Source organism: Hippopotamus amphibius, chromosome 2 (assembly GCF_030028045.1).
Source record: "Hippopotamus amphibius kiboko isolate mHipAmp2 chromosome 2, mHipAmp2.hap2, whole genome shotgun sequence".
Lineage (NCBI taxonomy): Eukaryota > Metazoa > Chordata > Mammalia > Artiodactyla > Hippopotamidae > Hippopotamus > Hippopotamus amphibius.
In genome coordinates, this window is record NC_080187.1 from 22,119,442 (window position 1) to 22,142,765 (window position 23,324).

Sequence of the window (23,324 nt, forward strand, 5' to 3'; positions counted from 1 at the left end):
ATGCTGTAAAAATGGCTTTGCCTTATTATTGACTTTAAAACAGGCTCTAATAAAGATCCTCCACAAAATACTCAAAGCAGTATTATGTATTATACAGCAAACCAACTTATTCAATAGCTAAATAATGGACAAACTGCATGAGCACAAAGTGTGAGAAACTATACAAAATAGTATTGGCAAAGAGTTTTTTGCTGGGCTCTAAAAAATGAAATCAAACTTTTATTACAGTATCTTTTATAAACCTTTTGAAAGCGGGAACGATTTTATGTATCTCTGTACCCCTCTTAGTGTCTAGACACTAGGTGTTCAAATATTTATATAACTATAGTTTTCATCTCAGTGAAGTCATTTATTTCATGACATCTAGAACCTAAGTCATTTGACTTAGACAAATTAATTTGATGAAAATATCAGCTAACCATGATCTAGCTGAGAAACCAAAGAGACCTGATCTATATTAGAAAACTTGCAGACTATTCTTTAGTAGATCAGAAAGTGATTTAACATGGTGAAAATTTAACATAGGGAAAAATAACCATAATGAAAATATTTTAAGTAGCTAATGTATTATAAATCATATGCAGACCAGCCTTACTAACCCTGATAACAGATGGATTCTTAAGAATAAGCTCTGTTGGATAAACATCTTGAATATCTCTAATCTTTTCAAGCATTATGGTTTTTTTTTTTTAACTGCTACCATCTATGATTTTCAATAGCCAGTCACTCACATGAATACAGAAGAAAAACCAAATTATGTAGCTATGTCATCCGAATGCTGACAGATGGGTTTGGCATTTTTTGTTATAGACAGTGCAAAACTTCCAGTCATAGGAGGGGCACCAGAGAATTTCTTACACAACATTACACTGACCTGACCTTAAAGTGTAAACTTTGCAAATATGGTTTTACTGTTTTTTTGTATGAACCATGGGATTGCCTGGAAAGGCAGCACGTTCAGTTATAGTGAACACCTGCTGGACTGCTGAATTTTTGCTAAAGCACACATACAGTTTTGGCATCTACCACTGCCACAGTATGGACATAATTTTTTTTAAGTTAAAATAACAAATAATAAATATGGCATCTGGCAGTAGTATATCCTCAGTATTGTTTATACCAAAACAAAATTTAGAGGTAGTTGCTGATAATTTTTCATAATTTAATTATCCCAAAGAGATAATCAAAATTCTACCAAGCCACTCATCAGAAAATAGTTTTCTAAATCTAAATGTCACAACGTTCCTATTCGGTTTGAGTTATCAAAGCAAAATATAAACAAAAGATAATTCACATTCTCAATCTGCATTCTTCTAAATGAAAATGCTATAGGATTAAACACAGGAGAGATTTTCACTTTAGTACCTCAAAATACACAAAGAGGAATTCAAAACTTCCTAGTTCTGATTTCTCAGTGCATACTGACTAACCTTTCCCATGACAAACTTGCTTTGCCATCAAAAACAAATCGAGTTTTTTAAAGTACGTCAATGCAAAAACAAAATGCACAATCACATTTTAAATGTTTTACAGAAATCTTTTTTTTTTTAATGAGAGGTAACCTATGTTTAAAAAAAAAACCTTATCTTTAAAAAAGAGTTCTTTCACAGTAGGCTGTCATGTGCACTTCTGAGCCCAGTACAGCGTAGGAAGAGGAAAGTTTTCTAACGAGAATTGGGAGAATGAGGCTCTGTAGTTCAAAATGAGCAGGAGAGGGGGGATGAGGGGACAACGTGTACTATCATGAAAGATCACTGAGCCTTGCTTTTAATCAGACAGACCTGAGAGATGGGAAGACACCATGTCCCCATCTCCAGCTCAAATCACTGGAAACAAATTACGTGTTGGAACTCAGAAAGGTAAATAGAAAAAACTCTGCAGTCAGACGACAGACAGTACCATCTCCTTAGCCATAACCTGCTTCATGTTGATCTGAACATAAAATGGAGATAATTAACCTTCTTTACAAAGTTGAAAGGATTAAAGATCATGTATATAGAAAGAAAAATGTATGTCTGGAAGAAAAATATCTGAAGAAATACTTAGTAAAATGTTAACAATGGTTATTTTTGGCTGGCAGATTTATAAGTATATATTTTGTTTTCTTTATGCTTATCTGGATTTTCTAATTTTCGTAAATTAGTATCACCTGTATAAGTGGTGCATGTCAGTCACAGCACACACAGTGCTGGCACACAGACTGGCTCAAAAATGGTGGCTATCATCATTACTACAAAAAAATAAGAGCAAGGTATCTTCTGCTCTTTCTTCTTGTTTTTGGATGCCTCTCTATGGAAGGAAAGCCATGAAATGAAATAGATGGCATAACACAAAGGCCAGGGCAGACTTCCCACTCCTGAGCCAAAGGAAAGGTCACAGCTTAGGGGAATGGGTCTTTATGTGTTTATGACTTAGTGTTGAGAGGAACTGCCTAGCCATGGGAAAGCTCAACTAACACGATGATTTAGCAAAGCAAATCAAAATGAAATTTGTCCTGGTCGTACAATAAATTAAAACATAATATACCACCTACCTTCCTAGCTAATGTGAATTCTGAGGATGCTTTGAAGAACAAATACTTCCCAACAGAATGCCCAGATCCAACACAGCAATTAAGATTTGGATTTTTTTAATGTGTTAATGATTATATTGGATAGGAACCTAGCTCATCTAAATTATTTTATTATTGAAGTATCTCAACGAATAATTCACCACAGGCTTGAAAATAAAGACCTTGGAAAAACCACCACAAAGAGCTGTTTAACCAAAATTATAATTACTATAATTGCAGGATTATTGCACATAAACGCATTTATATTTACTGTAGAAGAAACTCTGCGCACTTTCAAGAATGCTTTGAATTCAGCTAAATTTGGTAACAAAATGTTGTTACCTAAAATGAGTGTCAATATTCCTTTGATCTCAGCTACAGAGTCAAGTAATCCCCTAGGGAAAACAGACTGAAGTTCAAAGCTTATAAATAAATAATTCAGGGCATTTGAGCTTTGAAGAACATGAGTTTTTGTTGTTGTGACTAGTGCTTCTAGATTTTTAGTAAGACTTTTCCATTCTCTACTTTCTCTTTATGTTTGATATACAATCTAATGCTTGGGAACATTTTCAAAGCTTTGGTAGTTTTAAATTTCTTGTAAATCTGTTAATCAAATGCATTGACATTGATTTCTTAGAAAACAAACAAAAAATTCTATCCAGGTTCAAGCACAACAGTAAAAATGAGCTAGTAACAGTCTTTTTTGCCATAATACTGGACTTTGCATATTATTTTGAAATTTATAGCTTCCAAAAAGAATGGCGCCTTTATTCCCTCCTTTTACCTCCCCTTCGCCCCCAAAAGATGTTAGCTAAACATCTAGATTTTCATAAATCGCAAAAAATGAGGCACAGAAGCTAAAATCTAATTATGCTTTAAAAACAAAAAGAGTATGTAAATAATTTGTGCAGCTTATATCAACATTTTCACATTATGGATCCGACAGTTCTATATAAGCAGTAAAGTTAGTGCTGTCTCCTGATTAATGTAGAATTTTAAAAATTAAGAAAATAATGCTATTTATTAAGTTGACTAAAAATGAGAGGTGGGGTGGGAAGGAAGAGCAGGAGTTGAGGACACAAGTGTCTAAGCTGACTCTCAGTTTCCTTATTGACAGTTTTTTTAAAAAACGGAATCCCTTCTCTACTTTGCGTTGCCTGAGAACCACTATGGTTTTGTAAAGTCTGTAACAATAATTACATTTAATCACCCACGAGTACATTTGTTTTAAGCCTATAAATACTATGTCAGTAATACTAAACTATCTCCGTTGGCTTATTTGTAAGAAGAAAAATATATTATATATTTATATTTTTATAAAGTTAACACTGAGGGCAGAGAAAAGGGAACGAGAAGCAGTGTTTAATCAGTTTCTCTGGACACAATAACCAGACTGAGGTCTTGCTCAAGCCACCTGATCAAGTGGTATCTGAGGAAGAGTCATAGGAGGCAGAAACGATGAAATTGCCGCTGTTGGAGTGCCCGGCCACTGACTGGGCGGCCTGCTGGCTCAGATTGTTACAGATAAGCACCAGCTGGTTGCTCTGGGCCTCGGACAAGGTGCTGCAGCTCTGATACACACTGAAGTTGGTTTTCCTGCCAGGGATGTTCCCCTTCTCGCACATGGTCTTCACCATCTTGGCCAGCTTGTTCTTGCCGAGGGCCTGGCAGTTGTACCAATGCAGAGCCGCCAAGTTCACGACTGGCTTGATGGACAAGTAGAAAGGGGCATCCTCGTAGCGCATGGCAGGAGGCCGCCGCTGGGCGTACTCCTTATAGTCCTGTACGGGGCAGGTCTGTGGAGCGTGCTGGGTGGCATACACACGGGAGTCTGTCCCCCCTCTCTTGGTTTTGGCATTTAGGTCACCAGTGTCTTGACCCATCCACTCCAAGTACTCCAGCCCTGTTTCCGTTACCCGGAGCCGAATATCACCCCACTTCAAGGTAGACCCGTGGAAGCCTGTGCAGTGCCCAAAAGCTTTTGTGTTGTTGAGCCAGACGAGGTTGAGCAGACCCTCAGGGTTATAGCGGCTTAGCAGTCCCCTTTTCCGCAGAATGAGCTCATCAGCAAAGGTGAGCTTCATGGACTTGTGTGGCTTATTGCCTTTTCCTTTGCAGCGCAGTTCAATTTGCTTCTGTTTGAGGGCCTCTTGGGAGCGCTTGAATTCCTTATCCCTGGTGATACTGTAGCCATACCTGTGTTCCTTTAGGTACCTTTCAAGACCACACTGGTAATTGGCCAAGCTGTTGGGTTCATATTCGGATCCATCCTTCTGCCTGGCATCCACAAAGAAGGAGGCCAGGTAGGCATCCAACTCTTTGCAAGGGATGACATAAATCTCTCTTGTTTCAGAAGGATACTTGGAGATGAGGAACTCCCGGAAATTGCGGAGCGCAGTCTGCGTGCTCCGGATGGTTTTCTCATTCTGCTCCCTGCTGAGCTCAGCTGCTCTTTCATCCTGGTCTGCAACAAATTGGGGAGGGGAGGGATAGAGAGGGTGTTGATGAGTTCAGACAATGCACTTTCTACTCTGAAATAAAGTTTCCTTTTATAATGAAAAGAGAAAGAAGGAATCAATTTTACAGAGATCACTAATAAATGTTATTTACATACCTGTTGCATTATAATAGCCAACTTCAGTTTCACAAATGATGTACTAGACAAGAGACGGCCCACTACAACCAAAATGAGCTTCTCCCGTCATTGGCACATAGTTTAGTGCACGAAGATTTGTGGAAAGAGTGGGATTAGAGGCAGCCTTCGTTTTAGGACAAAAGTAAGACAGAAGTGTGCTGTTTATCCTAATGGAGTCTGCGAGGGCCCCATTAGAGCAACACACTCATTTTAAACACTTCATTTGTGAAACCAGAGGTTGTACTGGTTCCATTTTATTGAATTAAACAAAAATATTCAAATCTGTTATTTAGCGTTATCCCTAGAGATCTATATTTAAAATTACGAAATAAGTCATTTACAGCAGTTAACGCGATACATTCTACAGCAACTGAGGTAAACATAGTTTTTAAATATTCTGTATGTAATTGCAGGGCAGTTTATAATAAGTAACAAAAACATTCTGTGTTTTGCAAAATGAAAACAGACTCATAGATACAGAGAACAAATGGGTGACGGGAAAGGGGTGGGATGGTGGGGCAAGATAGGTGAAGGGGATTAAGAGGTACAAACCTCCAATTATATAATAAATAGGTCATAGGGATGTAATACACAGCTTAAGGAATATGGTTATTAATGTTGTAATAACTTGGTATGGGGACAGATGATTACTAGACTTATCATGGTGATCATTTCATAATGCATGCAAATATCAAATAATTACATAATACACCTGAAACTAATATAATATTGTACATCAACTATATTTCAACACAAAAAAATCTTGTGGGAAAGTAATGAGGATTAAACTTAATAGCTATAAAGATAGGACGATGAAATATGAGTAAGGCTATTATAATCAAGATGTAAGGCAGGGGAGATGTCTCCTGGATAGTTTTACATTCTGCCACCAGAGACTAGAAGTGCCTCCTTCCATCATGGATCACCCATGATTAAGTGATGTTGCTCTGGAGTAGTGGTTCTCACGCTTCAGCAAGCTTCCGAACCACTCAGGATGCTCAATCAAAATCAGATTCCTAGGTGCAGGCCCAGGAATCTGCATTTTACCTAGCACCTCTGTGCTCAGGATGAGGTTCAAGAGAACACACTTTCAGAAAAAGGTTCTAATGCTTATGGCTTATGAAAGAAGCCCTACTCTGTTTTTACTAGATTTTTTTTTACAATGATCAAAGTCAGTGATATCATTTAAATGATTTTCTCTCAGTAACATATAATTTAAATTTGGGATGGTAACATTAACAATAAAAACATTTTGTCAAAAATTACCACAATTATGTTGGATATGGTCTGGGTGGAACTCAAAAGAGAAATTCTAAAGATGAAATTACACAACAGAAAAACCAGGCTATCCTATTGATGTTGCGAGGCAAACACTAAGGTTAATCTAAAACAACATAAAAATGTAATTTCTGATTCTAAAGTATAATATAAAAGTATTTTGTTTATCCCAATTATCTTACTTAGGAAAACTTCAGATTAATTTGTCAGGCTGCTCAGTGGGAAATCTTTGGAATAAACACATACAATAAGAAAAATAAAATTTCTAATAAACCGAATTTTATTCACAAACACTACTTTTCATATTATTATACACATTTATGAATGTCCATATTATTTTAAAATGACAGTTTTAAGGTACAATTGCCAAAGTTCTCATAACTTTATAAAATGAAATGAACTGAAAATCACTAAACTAGCTAATTAGATATTTTTATAGGCACATTTTTTGGAGATATTTCCAAAATTCAAATATACAACAATATATTTTATGCTTCATTAGACTTAACTTTTGGCTATGCTATCTTCTTCCAGTTGAACATAAAGATGTGTATCTTTCCATTAGAAAGATGAAGCCACATGTAACCTTTTACCATGCTGGCTTCTCCGTTTAAAAGCAAAGCCAAAGGGGTGAGCATATCTGTTTATTGTGGCTACTTGCTCAAATATCTATCACAACAGTCTGCAAACTTTATAAACAAAGACTTTCCAAGAAGTAAACATTCACAGACAACTTTACGGAAAAAATTTCCAGTTCTTCAACTTTCACATGGAATCTTTTCTAAAACGTAGTTTTCTGAGATGAAGACCGAGTTTTCCACCCCAAACGTACTGTGTTACACATGCTGGGGTATTAAAGACTTTGAGGAGCCAAACAAAATTTATAAAAGTGATAAATTGATGATTAAATCCACAATACTGTCCATATTCTTGTCCTTCTCTGTCTTATACACATTCTGATATAGGTGAAATTTGCCATTGGAAACAGCAGTATTTGGGCCTGAATTAGGGTGTACTGAATTCAGGATTGCTGAAAGGGTTTTAGGTTAGTGAAAAAGTTGATTCTTTTAACTGGAACTGGAATATTCTGCAGGACTGCCAAAATGTTCCAGATAAAGCAGAAGCTTAAAATTTTACTCAGTTCTTTCATATTCATTCAGCATGCTTTGTTCCTAAGATGCCTAACAACTGTTACCAAATCATATGAAATACTGATTCTAGTTACAGTCAGTCTTCATCTTCATTTTATAAAATATTCAGTATTTTCTATCCCCTTTTTACAAAACTGATTGAAACACATCCACATGGTTAGCATCCTGCTAACACGCTCACAGTTGACTGACGCATTAGCACTGCTTCAAGATCCTCAGCCCAGCCTCATCTCCAAAAGCCTTTCTCTCCTTTCTACTTGGTCTGTCTTAGTTAAGAATCTGTGATGTGGTGATTTACAATAAACAACAACAACAACTGTATATTTGGTCTTTGTCTCAGTTCATGGCACAGAACTCCTAAAAGCCTTAGAATTTTCTGTGATGAGGGTGACAGATTTGTCTTTTGTTATATGTTAATGAGGTGGCTTTTGGAAAGCACCTGCGGAGAGGGGGCTGGTTGTCAGTGGAGCCAAGCAGGTGATTTCCAGGTTGGAACTTTTAGCACCCCCTACCCCTCCACCTTTGGAGAGGGGAGAGAGGCTGGAGACTGGGTTCAAACACCATTGATTTAACCAACTATGTTTATGTAATGACGCCTCCAAAAAACCCAAAAGGACAGGGTTCAGGGAGCATCCCGGCTGGTGAACATGTGGAGATTTGGGAAGAGTGGTACACCTTGCCCTAAGCATCTCCTCCATGTGGCTTTTCCTGAGTTATATTCTTTTATAATAAGTTGGTAATCTAGTAAATAAAATGTTTTCTGAGTTCTGTGAGCCTCACTAGCAAATTAATCTAACCGAAGAACACGGGGTCTTTGTAACCTTCTATCTATCATGGGTCAGTCTTGTAGGGCTGAGCCCTTAACCTGTGGAATCTGATGCTACCTCTAGACAGATAGTGTCAGAACTGAACTGAATTGTAGGACACCTAGCTGTATAGGGACATTTCTTGGTGGTGTGGAACCCCTCTACTGCCCAACATCAGAACTGCGTATATAACTGTAGAGCCATTCCATCTGTAGGAAAATAAAAGTAAAAAAGCATGTCACATTATCATATTCTTTCCTAAGAGCCTGGAACTCACCACAAGAAGCGGTCTGGAAGGGAAGAGAAACCTTCATTCATTTTGCACTAATAGGGGGAAGTAAACGGCTTTAAAGTCAAGTAACAGTAATACGTTTTTCGGCTAATGACAAAATCAAATAAAATCAGGGAAGATGATAATAAAGAACTGTTATAATTATCTTGCATTTATCTCTAGTTTTAGAAATTTTTCTGATGCACTTCCTTTTAAAAACTTTTTGTTATATATAACATGCATATAATAAAGCAGACAAATCATTAAGTGCATGCAATCAGTTTTCACAAATTGAGTCCCGTGCCTAGATCAAGAAAAACGGTATCACTAGCACCTCTGAACCCCTCTCAAGTCCCCTTCTTCCAGTTACTAGATCCTACCAAGAATAACAGCTATCCTGACTTGAAACAGCATAGGTTTGTCTGGCCTATTTTTGTAACTTATATGAATGAAATCTTAGAGGGTGAACTCTTTTGTGTCTGGCTTCTTTTGCTCAACATTATGTTTGGAAGTTTCGTCTGTGTTGTTGTGCAGTTGTAGATAATTTATCTTCTTTGCTATGTAACACTCTATTGTGTGAATATATCACAATTTATTCTTCTACTCCACTGAACATTTGGGTATTTTTCAGTTTGGGGCTATTTCCAATAGGATTGTTATGAACACTCTAGTAGTTGTCTTTTGGTGCATTTCCGTTGGGTGTACACTTAGAATTAGAACTGCAGGGCCATAGGAAATCACACGTTCTGCTTTAATAAATACTAATAACCAAGTTTCCAAAGTGGTTGTACCAACTTGCTTTCTCCATGAGTTTGAGAGCTCAGATTACTCCACATCTTCAGCAACACTAAGTACTGTTAGTCTTTATTTTAGCCATTCTGGTGGGTGTGTGATGCTACTGCACTGAAGTTTTAAAGTTTCATTTCTCTGATGGCTGATGAAGCTGAACGGCTCTTCATAGGCTTATTGGCCACTCGGATATCTGCTTTTGTAAAGTGCCTGTTAAAGTCATTTTCTATTGGATTGTCTGCCCTTTAGTCTTTGTAGGAGGTGTTAACATATTCTGTATTTGAGTGTCAGATAAATGTATTGCAAATATCTTTTCTGAGTCTGTGGCTTGCCCTTTCACTTTTTTAATGGTGTCTTTTAATGAACAAGAATTCTTGATCCTAATACAGTCCAATTATCAATTTTTTCCCTTATGATTCATGCTTTTTGCATCCTGTTTAAGAAATTTTGCTTATTCCAAGATCATGAAAGACCTATTTCTTCCACAAGCCTTACTGTTTTAGTCTTCATATTTTGATCTACCATTTACTAGAACATCCATGTTCTCAGACAGAAAGAGTAATATTTTAATATGGACCTTGATCCTCTTGATTTTAATTAATAAAATCTGAATAAGCAATACAGCATATGGTACAGTGTCTAAAAGCTACAAACGGGTGTAGAGTAAAAGTAAGTCACCCTCCCATTCCCTTTCCTTGTCACATTTCCCTCTACATAGCGACCAATGTTACCAATTTATTGGGTATAATCTTGGGATTGTCTATGCACACACACATTCTCCCCCTTTCAGAAAGAGAGGAGGAATACACTATGCATCCTATTCTGCACTTTGCTTTTTACCATTAACAATGTATTAGAGATAGCTCTATATCATTACACACATAGTTGCCTCAATCTTTCTAATAGCTGTAAATAAAGTATTTTATATGGTAATTATATTTATGTAACTCCCTGACAGATATCTGCATTATTTCCATCCTGTTGCCATTATAAACAAGGTTGCACTGGGTATCCTTGTACACATGACATTTCCTATACATGAGCAAGTATATATATAGAATTAATTTCTAAAAGCGGAACCGCTACATTGCTATTGCCCTGTACATATGTTGTGCCAATGTAACTCCCATGATAAGGCGCTGGTTTAATCATATCTTCCGAGATATAATGCATTATCAAACTTCTTAATCTTTGGTTAATCTGTAAAATATACATCGTGGTTTTATTTTCATTTCATTTATGATGACATTTAACATTTTTCAAATACTTACTAGCCCCCTGTATCTTCTCATTTTGTTTTTTTTCCTTTGTCCATTTTAAAAAATATTTATTTATAGGAGCTCTAGACACATTTAGCCTTATTATTATTATTACACTTAGCCCTTTGTGATGTATATAAAGATGTGTATATGTGTATTTTTTTTTCAGTTTGCCTTTTGTTTTTGTGACTTTGTTACATTTATGGGACTGAATTTTATCTGTTTTTAAAAATATTCCCTGTATTTTATGTTATACTTAGAGATGTTTTCCCCACTATGAAACCATAACACAATTTTCTTCTATGTTCGTCTAAAGCACTCTCAATTTCATTTTTAATTAATTAATTAATTTATTTATTTTGGCCACGCCATATGGCATGTGGGATCTTAGTTCCTGGACCAGGGATCGAACCCGTGCTCCCTACAGTGGAAGCGCAAAGTCTTTAACCACCAGACAAGCAGGGAAGTCCCTTTAATAGTTAAACATTTGATCATCTGACTTAATTTTGATTTAAGGTACGTACCAGCTTATATTCTTTCTTCTTCAGCCACCTAGCTGTTATCAATAAATAACAGTGGTGACTGTGGTTGTAGAGAAGTCAGTGGTCAGCAGCAGCATCTTTCTCCCTTAGGGGAATCCTGATTGCATTTTGGGGGTAGGGGCTAGGTAGCTAAATGATTATTTCTTTATCTGTGAATGGCTGTAACTTTACTAGGCTATATTTCAGTGTTGATCACTGTGCATCCATCTTTTTTCTGGTACATAGTGTGCCCTTTCAAGCCATACATTCAAGCATTTCTCCACCGCCTTGTCACAGAGAACTTCCCACAAAGATGGCAAATGTGCATGTGGTTCTCTACCAAGTCCTGCTTCTTCTGCTACTCTCTGGTGTCAAACAGTGTCCAGGGAAGCTCTGACCACCAACCCAGGCTCCCCATTCCAGTTCTTCAGAAGTGATTGTTAATTTTGCCACTCAGCAGTAGAAAACTAGGGCCTCGTACCTCCATTCGAGAGCTACAGTCACATTTCTCTTAGTATCATATCCAAATCCCTGTTTCATTGCTGCGTTTGGCATTCTTTCTTTATATACTGTGGTTCTAGCAGAAGACTTCTAGTTTTATTTCAGAAAATGTTTGTTTCTGTTTATCTTTCTTGTCTTCAAGTGATTTCAAAGAGAAGTCAGAATTCTGATCCAGCTCTTTGCACCTGAATGAGATTGTAGCAACTTCTAGTCCCTAACTTGGTGCCCTGCACTTAATAAGGATCCCGTAAACTGAATGCTTTCTGATCCATGAAATCTACTCTATGAAGAAAGGTTACCTTCCTGAAGATTTTGGCATTCGTCAAAATCTCAGCAGTCAAACTTCATTAAATTTTGTTTGAATGTACATCTAAGAAATAGAATTTGGATTCTAAACAGCAACAAAAATTGTTTTCAACACACAAGAAAAGATAACGATCACTTTCAATTTTCTGAAGAGACGCGTGTATGTGGTTCAGCACACAAACTGAGTGAGTCACTGTCAATAACGAAAAAGATGCATTGAGGTGAGCAAAATGGCTTTATTATATCAAGGAAGTTGTGATTAATAACAAATTTTTAAAACTGAACGTGGGGAAAATTCCGAAGGTCTAGGAAACCGAATGGAGAAGACAAAATGGCGGCCCAAGATATGCAAGTGTAATTTTTTTTCCTAAGGAGATCACGTATTTAACAATTGGAAACGGAGTTTTAAAGATGGTGAATGAGCAGGCATTAGAATCATGACTCCTATGGCTCTTGTGAACTTAACACACCTAACAGCCTAATCACCATATGCACCCAGACCTAAAATGTAACTTAGCTCTGTCTTCACAAACCTGTGCTTGCACCCAGTCAGTGCCTCCACCACCCACCTATGTGCCCAAACTGAAACCTGAGTGTCATCCTTGACACCGGCTCTCCCTCCCTGCTACAGCTAGTCCATCAAGTCCTGCTGGGCCACCTCGTTTCATGCATACTTAATGAGTAACTCAAACATGTTAGGAGTTAAGTAAAAACTGGGTCTACAGGGATGAGCGCTTTTGTAGAATTTACCAGAGTGAGGGAAGCAGGCAATAACATAAATAAGTAAATCTTAGACAAGATGACAAATGCTATGAAGAAAAATAACAGAGTACTGTGAGAAAGAATAAGTGGCCCACTTAAAGACCTAAAAACGAGAAGCCAGTCATACAAAGTAAAGGAGGAAGAGTAGAGGGAACAGCACGAGAAGTTCCCACAATGCAAACTGATTTTGAGGACCTGAAAGAATGTCAGTGTGCCCAGAGTGAATGGATCAAAGGGAGAGTGGCACGAAGAGGTTTGAAAACCCACAGGCCAGATCTTGCCAGGCCTTGTCTGTAAGTCACTGCTAATGACTTCATATTTCATCCTAAGAAAACTAGTTGTTCAGAAAACTACATGGTCAGATCTGCATTGCTCTATTATGATATAAACCTAGCTCCTCCCATACTAAGAAAATCTTCAATAAACTCTGCTTCATTTAAGTAGGGCTGAGTTCACATCTGGATGATCTGGTGAAAAACATTCCCAGAAAATGATGATCCATAATCTGAACCTCCTTGATGGAAGCAGAAGGTCAGAGCCAGAGGGAACAAGAGAATATTCAAGTCAACCACCACCAGCCCTCCCCTCCTCCCCCACAAAAAGAAAAAGAAAAGGTATTAGAAAAAGTATGAAGTTTTAAAAGCAGACAACTTTTCTATACTTATTTATACAGCCTCTATGACACATTAATTACATTATTTTTTCATGTACTTATCATTTGGGAACCCTGAGTACCCAGCATATGTTTCAGCACAGCAGAGCTACCAAATGAAGACTGGGTATGAAGACTGCCTGAATATATACTATTAAAAGAATTTCAGATCCACAGATCCACAGATATATTTTGAGTGACTGAATATCTTGAGCTTTGATCTGATTTCCATATAAAAAGGGAGAACTTCTGGGACGTCCCTGGTGGTTCAGTGGGTAAGACTCTGTGTTCCCAGTGCAGGGGGCCTGGATTTGATCCCTGGTAGGAGAACTAGATCCCCCATGCATGCCACAACTAAGAGTCCACATGCCACAACTAAGAAGCCTGCAAGCTGCAACTAAAGATCCCACATGTGACAACTAAGACCCAGTGCAGAATGAATGAATAATTAATTGCTTTTTAAAAAATGGGGGAGAACTTCTAGACACACATGGCTTTCAAAAATATATTCTAAAAAGGTCTGCCTTTCCCCCAGACCTTCAGTTTATATTACCTCCCCTCGCCCCACACCATAGCCTGCTGGGCTACTATTTTAGGGGTGCTTGCTGTCACTGTATCACTAGTGTGGTTCTGGTTATAAGCAGTGAGGGGGGATAAACTCTGTACACAGAAGTGAGTGACCTTGGTTTTTTGAATAAACAATCACTTATTTCTTGCCTGTACCATCCTCAAGAGCCGTAATATTTATTACTAAAAGTTTCTCAAAAGGAGAAGCCATCCCATGAATCCAGTGTAGTGAAATGGGTCTTTGATAAATGTAGCCAACAGATTGAAAAGTTTTAGATTACTGACTTCCAAGAGATCTGTGACCTGGAGCAGGGCCCCAGGAAGAGCCTCAGCACCGGTCCAGGGACTCTTCGGAGAGCCTGAGTAAAGTTTTTATGCAGACAGCTTTTCTGTGCTTATTTACATAGTCTCCATGCCCCATTAACCCAATTATTTCCTCCCTTGTTAGGAGATGTCATGGAAAAACACATAATTCGTGCAGTATCTTGTGTTCTCCTTTAATTTGAGGAGATTTACGTCAGATTTAAATTCAGATCCATTTGCTTCTATTGCTGTGGCACTCAGTGTAACAAAAAATAAACCTAGCTATCACATCCCTTTGTGATTTTATTAAAGCGATACATCTGAAGCAAAAAGAAACATTTCCTGATGTTTAACTTCTTTTTAACTCATTTTTAAGAAGAGTATTTTGTCTTTTTACTTGATAGAGAAATGATGATCAAATTCTCTTTATAAACCAATGAATAAGTCCATGAGCTTATTAAATAAAAATATATTTTAAATTTGAAAAGTAAAAAACAAAGTAAAAGAAATCTGGTGAGTAGATATATTTATGAGGCTGCAGCTGGAATTAATATTTAATCCACATCTGTGAGTACCCACTGTACCCCCTTAGCATTTCAAGAAAACCTGTGGGGTGCAGTCAAAGGCAAGTCCCTGATTCTTATGCAGATGGCATCATAGCTAGAAGAGTAACTAAATCTAATGCACATAAAACTAATTAAAAAGACCATACATGGCTGTGTAATTAGGCATTGAGTTTGTGGCACAGGCTCCAGGTTCTATAGGAATTCAGAAAGAAAAGAGAGAGAGAAGTCAAAAAAGAGTTTGAGCTGGGTTAGAGGTCTATTCTGTGGGGGAACAGGGACCTGGGTTAGGTTTTAAACGATGGGTACCATTTGGTTAAGCAGAACAGGAAGTTAGGGCATTCCAGGAAGGAACTGCATGAGCAAAGGAAAAGGGATGGGAAGGCTTGTGTTCATCAGGACTATGAAACACAGGTCCTGGTTTGGGGGTTGGAGTGGGGAGTAAAGTCAGGCCAGTGAGATGGACAGATGGAGGGTCTTATATAGTAAATATAAAGATATACACCAAGGAGAGGAGACTGAATATGCTAAGTGCAAAAGACTTCCACACGCCAAACATCTGAAGAAGCTACTTAGAAAAATCAATCAATCAACACCCCATTTCTCCACCTCTGACATTCTTTACTCCCCTTACAATGTTATTTTTTTCCATACACCTATTACCATCTGACATAATACATATTTACTCAATAACCTGTTTAGCATCTGTCTCTGTCCAGGGGGTTGTGAGCTCTATAAGAGCCAGGACTTTGCTGCTTTATTTCCAGGTTCTGAAAGAACACTTGAGAAGTAGTAGCATTCAATAAACAGTTGTTGACTGAATTAACAACCAAAGCTGAAAGGAAAGTTATTGTGATACCTGTGTGTGTAGTTACACAATCCACTTTAGACCAACTATACTGATTGCACTGAAAAAGGACTAAAAATAAAAATCAGTGACATAAAATTAAACTTTGGCTCTCACAATCAGAACCTCAAGGTCACCTTATCCTTTATTAAGGCTCTTCAGAGCTTTAGTCAGGGCAGCTGTGGTCATGGCAGGTGATCCGGATGTCTATAATAATGAAATGTCTTATAAGGTCACTGGAAGCTTTTCCCAGGGCTAATTTCTTAGGAAATAAGGACCTATCAGCTCTCACACAAATTGCTATGTGACAATTTCTTTATCTTACTATCAGGATAAGGAAAAAACAAATAATACTTTGACAAAAGTCCATACCCGAATTAATATATCCATAAAATCAAAGGAGAGCTTCCTCCCCCCAAGCCTGATCTCCACTTTTAAAAAGAGATTATGCTGACATTATGGCATCGTCTATTAGGTACTTCTTCTTTACACATATTCATTTGATACAAATTTTCTCAAGACTCTATGTTCAAGGCAAATGATCTTGGTATTAAAAAATATATATGTCCTGGTTGGTAACCTTATGAATAGGCTTACTTCAATTCTACTTGTCAGGGGTTACAAAACTCATATTTGCCAACATTCATGTTTCATTTTTTAAAATAGCAATAGCTCCTAACCCCTGCAAATTTATTTAAAAAAACAGTGAGGTATATTTACTTTAACGGCAGAAAACAAGTTGAGATAACCTTATAACTACCATAAAATGTATTAAACAGTCAGTGTCTTCTTTCTCCTTTATACACCCAATTCACTGAACATTTCAATGGTTTTTCCTAAAACTTTAAAACACAGGCCATCTTCTAGGATTCTTAACATCACTAATTGAAGCCAGGCTTGTATGCTATTATAGCTATCTGACCAGCAAATTATTTTTATGCTTGGCTAATCTTTTCCAATGGAAGTAAAACACATTTCTTACACACTTTCAGGAGCATGAAAATTTGGCACAATAGTACCAGTTAGTCTGGTATGATTATTGATAGTATTTTTCACTGAAGCAGAAATCACTTAAATAAACATTAGTCATCTGCTCATTTTTCCTGGTTGTATGTCATGTGACTCTAGAACCTCTGGAGAATTCTCTCCTTGATAATAATTTAGAAATAAAATAAAGCACAAAAGATATCAGTATTTATTAAATAAAGTGCAGCCAAAAACCTCTTCCTCACCTATGTTCACTATTGTCTGTATATACAAATTAAATCAGGCCAAGGAGCTGTGTTTGTTGGAAGGTAAGACGTCGCTTGTGCAAAGACTAGGCACTAACCTTGCAGATCCTGGCAACAAGGAATTAACTTATGGCCAACAGGATGCAGGAGTCTCCATTTTTAACAAGTTCTTTGGTGGTTCTAACATAGCTACGGTCTAACAGGCCGTGCTTGGAAAAACAGAGCCTCATCTCTCCTTCCCCCTAGAAGGCCTAGAAAATGACTTTTCTTTCAAATATGCCTCAGCCCAAGCCTCAGTTACAGTAGCTGCCACACTGCTGGGATGGCACATTTCCTGATCTGAATCTTTTATGTCCCAGGCAGAAGAGCTGCTTCATAAATAAACAATAAATATTTAAGTGGCTTCTGTTTTAGTGAAAAATGCTACCAAAAATCATACTGGACTAACTAATATTGTTATTCAACAAAATAATGAGTCAAAGAATTACTTCCCTCTGAAATCCACTGGATTCAGATTTTTTCTTCTATAACATCTCTGAATTTATTAAGTTCAACACTGCTTCCCTAATTGCCAAAGGTCATTTTTAAAATCTAACCTTGCCTGGTCCCTTTCAGGGCAGTTGATGTAGGTAGTGTACTGAATGGTTAATGGCTCCAGCTTTGCCAATAAGAATGCCTACTTTCAAATCCCAGCTCTGCTGCTTAAGCAGCTATGTGAATCTGTATACATTTTTAAATTTAAGCTTCAGTTCCTTCAATTGTTAAATAAATATAACAATTGCACCCATCTCTTGGGAGTTGTATGAGAATTAAGGTAGGAAAGCAAATCACTTAGTGTTAGACACATAAATCATCTAGTTCAACTCTTTATACATATCGCTGCTGAGAAATGTGTTCCAACCCACTAAATCAAAGTCTTCCTACTTCAGCTGAGTCTTCCTCTACTGATGTTTAATTTGCAGCAAATATTTACTAATTCTTCCAAGACAGATCTATATAGGCCATCAATGTTGCGCATTTGTGCTTAACTGAACATACCCTGCTATGGGCACATGGAGTTTGTAACTAAAACAGCTCTCAGGAGACCTTCCATTCCACATGACCTAGAATCCTGTGATGTGACATGCTTAGTGTGTCACTATAAGAACAGACATTATGTGACTGTATGAATTTGGTACAGTACTAAACAAAGGTATAATCATGGAATTCTCTCTTCTAAGAATGCTGTTTTTGTATTAAATGAAGAAAATGAAGGTTTCTCCTCAATTATTCCTTCCACTCAAAAAGAGATGCAGCAACCCAGGTGTGACCTAATCTGCCTTCAGGGCAGCACTGTTAGCTAGGGATGACTCCAGGCTAGCCACATTTGCTTAGAAGGGAGTAAATTCAAACAGGATTCACAAATAGAGGAGATGTGGCATTCAGTGACAACTAAGAAGACACAGAGGGCAAAAGGGAGATCAGATGACAGGAGTGAATAAAAACTAGATGAAGCTTCTCAAATCTCAAACTTAATTTCAAGTCACAGAAAAGAAATGAAGCATTCCCAAGGCAAAAGAGTAGAACTAGAGAATAAATATTGTACTGTATTAATCACAATGAGAAGACTTTCGTCTTGGCCAAATATATTCTTAAATCAACTTTAGAATGTGGCTGCATTTTCAAGCTTAGCAGCATGAAACCCATATGACTGTAATTAATGTAATATATCATGTTGTGGAATTTTCTACAGAATCTGACAGCACTCACTGATATACTGCTTATTAGAGACTAGAGATTTCTCCTGCACTTTTTTATTATTCTGCCAGAGACACTGAATCAAGAGTACCTTCTGATGTGTCTGAAATACCTGCTGCTGGTGTGACACATAAAATACGTAGTGAGCTGCTATCAGACTTCGACACACAAAACATCACACACAACTTCCAGAAGAACTTGTTTTTTAATTCTTACTTTTCTGGACTTAGGGCAGTCACAGAAGATATATGGATTCAGTATAGATGAGACATTTACATTTTCCACAGTTTCAGTTATGAAGTCACAGCTATATACAGCATGGCTCTCCGATTCAGTTTATGACGACTCCATTAGTATATAGCACAGAATACTGTTAAACAGGCATTATTTCATCAACCTCTACATGTTCTTTCATTGCCTTTCAAAATCTGACTCTTAGGTTAAATTTTATTGACTATTAACTCATTTTCAAAAGTAAAAGTTAGCCCTTGCACAGTTCAGGAATTCAGTCATGACTGCATTTCACCTCAGTGAGTTTACGTACCCTGAAATATGCTTTGCATATATAAGCATCTTCTAATTTAAAAATATCTGAAGCTTAAAAAACATGTGGTTTAATGGTCCTTTATTCACATGGGTAACTATTCAGATGAGAAAAAGATTATTTTAAGTATACTTCCCCTAAGAAAACAAAAGCAATCTTATTCACGTTTATCATAAAAGTAACGCACTTAATATAAAAAATTTCCCCAGAAAATAAAGGATCAAAGAAGAGAGCAAAACTGCCCATAAATCCATCCTTCAAAGACAGCCACTGGATACATTTTGGTGTATATCTTTAGAATTTAAAATTTTAATTAAAAATATTACTCTTCAATCACCAAGAATCTAGTCCATTCTGTTTTAACTATACACTTCTCTTGTGATTTATTTTTTTTCTGGAAATATTGCTTTGTCTTACATTTAAGAGGAAAACTGTTAACACAGTAATGCCTGGATAAGTTACTACTTCTGACATATTCCTTTTGATCATCTGAAATGATATATTTTAAGACCTGAATAAGAGTTTGGCATTGGATTTATTATCCACTGGCGACAAAGAAATTCCTTCCTTAGCTATTGAGAATTCGCTATGTCCACCCTTGCCCCCTTTCAAACTGTTCTCCATACAGCAGCCTAAACGAGTATTCCTAAAAGAAAGCAGAGGAAATGAAAGTTATCTCATTTTCTTTCTGGAAATTTTAGTATATACACATTTGCTTCAACATTCAACAAAAATATATTTGGCACCTCAACACAGTAGGCACTGTTTTAGGCATGTCTGTATATGTCTCCTCAACTGTTAAACATTTTAATTTTCATCCCCTTGTAGTGGAGACAATTAGACAATAAAAGCAGATGGAGATTGGGACTAGAAAAGGAAGAGTAAAAGTAGAAGGTCTGGCAAAGTTTTGGAGAAATGAAAAAAAACTAAGGGAAAGTTTGTTCAGGTCCTAAAAGAGGGCTTTTAAGTGCTAAGAGGATGGATATTGAAATGTGTAAGAGAAGCATCACCATGGCCAGTGAGCCTAGTGGTTAAGAGCATGAACTTGGGAACCAGAGTGAATAGGTAAGAATCCCAGCTCTCCTATCCTCTTATTGTGTGATCTTGGGTAAGTTCAACCTCTCTTTGCCTTAGTTTATTCATCTGTGAAATGGAGTGAATTACAGTCCTAATTTCACAGAGTTGTGAGAACTGAGTTATCACAAGTAATTAGTGAGATAATAAGCACTCTGTAAGTACTGGCTATTATAATTGCTATTCTGTATGCAGTAATCAGAGAGCTAACAGCATATGACCCTGCCTACTGAAGAGCATTTTGGAAGTAAAACAATCATCACCATTTGTTAACAGCTCATCAGGATGTCAGAACTGAGTATTTGAAAAGCACTTTTCATGAGTTTGCTAGAATTCTATGGCTTTAATGAGTGAGAACAAACTCAAGTAAAATACATGAGGCAACATTTGATGAATTTAAGAGATGAAATGTTATATACCAAAATGGAAAGTTACAACAAACTTTTGAGTAGAAACCATTTCTTCCTTTAAATTTACATTCAATTTACAGGACTACATATCTTAATTAGTAAGGATCAAAAAATGTGAAGGCATCTTTTACTGAAAATACATAATACAGTAAAAACCACAAAGGAATTATTCATCAACTTGAAACAAAAGATGTATGGCATACAAATTAAAGGAAAACAGACAACACAAAAAATAAAAATGCAAGAAACTATAATAAATTAGCTCCTTCTTTTCTGAGTTAGGCTATTAATATTCATTACGTTTCGTTCAGGAAGTAATAACCTAGTGGATAGGAGGATGCTAAATTCTCTGTGTCAGTGGATAATGATAAAATATATTTTTGAAAAGTTCATTATAAAATAAAAATTAAACTACTTTTCTATACAGATTGGCTTTCTAGTACACATTTATAAATACATGTAAAACAGGAAAATAAAGTTTTCTTAATGAGATGGCTGTTTTCCATTACATAAAATAATAATTTAGCAGTAGTAATTATAACAGTATGAGTGTTGAAAAGCTAGTGACCTGTAACATAAATCTTAATATACTCTAGAGACTAAAAGTCTTATATAAAATATAGTTTCAGGTGTTATTTTTAAGGACTATGTACCTGTATTTATTGAACCGAACCCAAATTCACAGAAATAGCACATTCTAGGATTATAAAGATGCTTTATTTTTCCTGCTGAATGGAGTTAGGGGTGAAAAATTAACTAAGACAAATTATTTTTTTTAAAAATTTCTCAGGGGAGCGACATCAGCAAGGTGGCCAAGTAAGACACCCCCTGCCGCCCAACAATAATTTGCCATCCATCCATGTACAAAAGTGCCTTTGTGGGAGCGTTGGGACTGGGTCAGAGATTGTGAAACCCTCGTATAGTCCCAGACTGAGGATGGCTGTTTTGAGAAGGCAAGCTCGCACCCAGGCGGCTGACTTGCTGATCATGGTCCTGGCTACAGATCCAGAAACAGTTCCATATTGCTAGGGACTCAGTTACAGCCCCATTTGGCTTTGGTTCTGTCACCACCACTATATGCCAAGGGACCCAGGAGTCGTCATGCCCACCTATACATCAGGTGATAGGTGTACAGACCTTGGTTCAGGGTGTGGACCCTAAGTGCTTCTAGCTCCTCTTGGCTGTGGTGTGGAGCCCCAGAGGACTGGAGGGACTTCTCTGATGGAGCAGTGGTTATGACTCCACACTCCCAATGCAGGGGGCCTGGGTTTAATCCCTGGTCAGGGAACTAGATCCCACATGCATGCCACAACTAAGAGTTCATGTGCCACAACTAAAGAACCTGCCTGCTGCAATTAAGAAACCCACATGCTGGCAATTAAGGAGCCAGTGAGCCACAACTAAGGAGCCTGCCTGCTGCAACTAAGACCTGGCGCAACCAAAAAACAAACAAACACCAACCCCTCTAATTAAAATTCTCAAAGAGATTTGATAGATTATTATTATTATAATCCTTGTAAAAGGAACAAGTACTAAAGGAAAACTTTTAAAAGCCATGTTAGAGGAAAGGAATTTTCAGCAATTTAAAGACTGAAAGTTTACTTGACACCTATCCCTTCTTGGGAAATTATTTTATGAACTCCAGCAAAAAATGGAGAAAGTAAAGGGAAACAGTGAAATGAAATCTAGGGAACAGTGATTACAACCGAGGGGAAAACTCGGAGTGGGTGGGAGGGTTACCTTAGGCTTACATTGAATCAACTTGTCCAAACTGCAGCAGGAAGACTGAAGGCCTAAAATGGGAATCTTGGAGGGACTACATAGATATGTTACAAGCACGTTTTTCTTTTGTCAAAAAATGCTACCAAAGACTTTAGGAAAACACACACACACACACACCCCAAATTAGAATAATACCATATTTCATTGATTGTGAGATGCACTTCTTCACGTTTTAACATCTCTGAAATTTGTCTCACAATTCCTGGGGATTATAGTTTAATTAGTAGCATGCTTTTTATTTCTTTGTGGAACATAAAATAATGATACATCTTATAATCGATATTTCAGATGCAATGAAATACAATGATGATGGTGATGGTGGTGATGATGCTGGGACATACTTATTGAGAACTTACTCTCTTTACCAGGCATCATTCTAAACCCTTTACATGGATTAAGTCATTTATCCACATAACAACCCTTAGGAACATTCTCCTTTCAGTGTCCCAGAGGTTGCGAAATTCATTAGGATAAAAAGAAATTCAATCTTAGAACACTAATAGCTATGAACAATATTTACACTGTCAAAATAATATAAATGGTGTTATTGGTTTTGACCATTTAGAGTCAATCTAAGGATAAAGCAGAAAAGAGTTATGGCCATAGAAGAGAATAAAAATATTGACAACCTTGTGAAATTAAGAAGATGGCAAGAAGGGAGGGGAGAACAGAAGGCAGGACAAGGACACTAATATCTTCATCTTTAGGTTTGAGAAAGCATATTTATTTCATTTTTCATTACCCTTAGTTGTTTTATTGGTAACTAATGTGTTTCAATGGCAA

At 37.1% G+C, this 23,324-nt stretch overlaps 1 protein-coding gene across 1 annotated transcript in view; it reads right to left on the minus strand.

Annotated features, from left to right (window-relative positions):
- Nucleotides 1–23,324, minus strand: part of KIAA1958 (KIAA1958 ortholog) — a 146,380-nt gene that overhangs the window by 33,717 nt on the left and 89,339 nt on the right. The window lies entirely within an intron of this gene.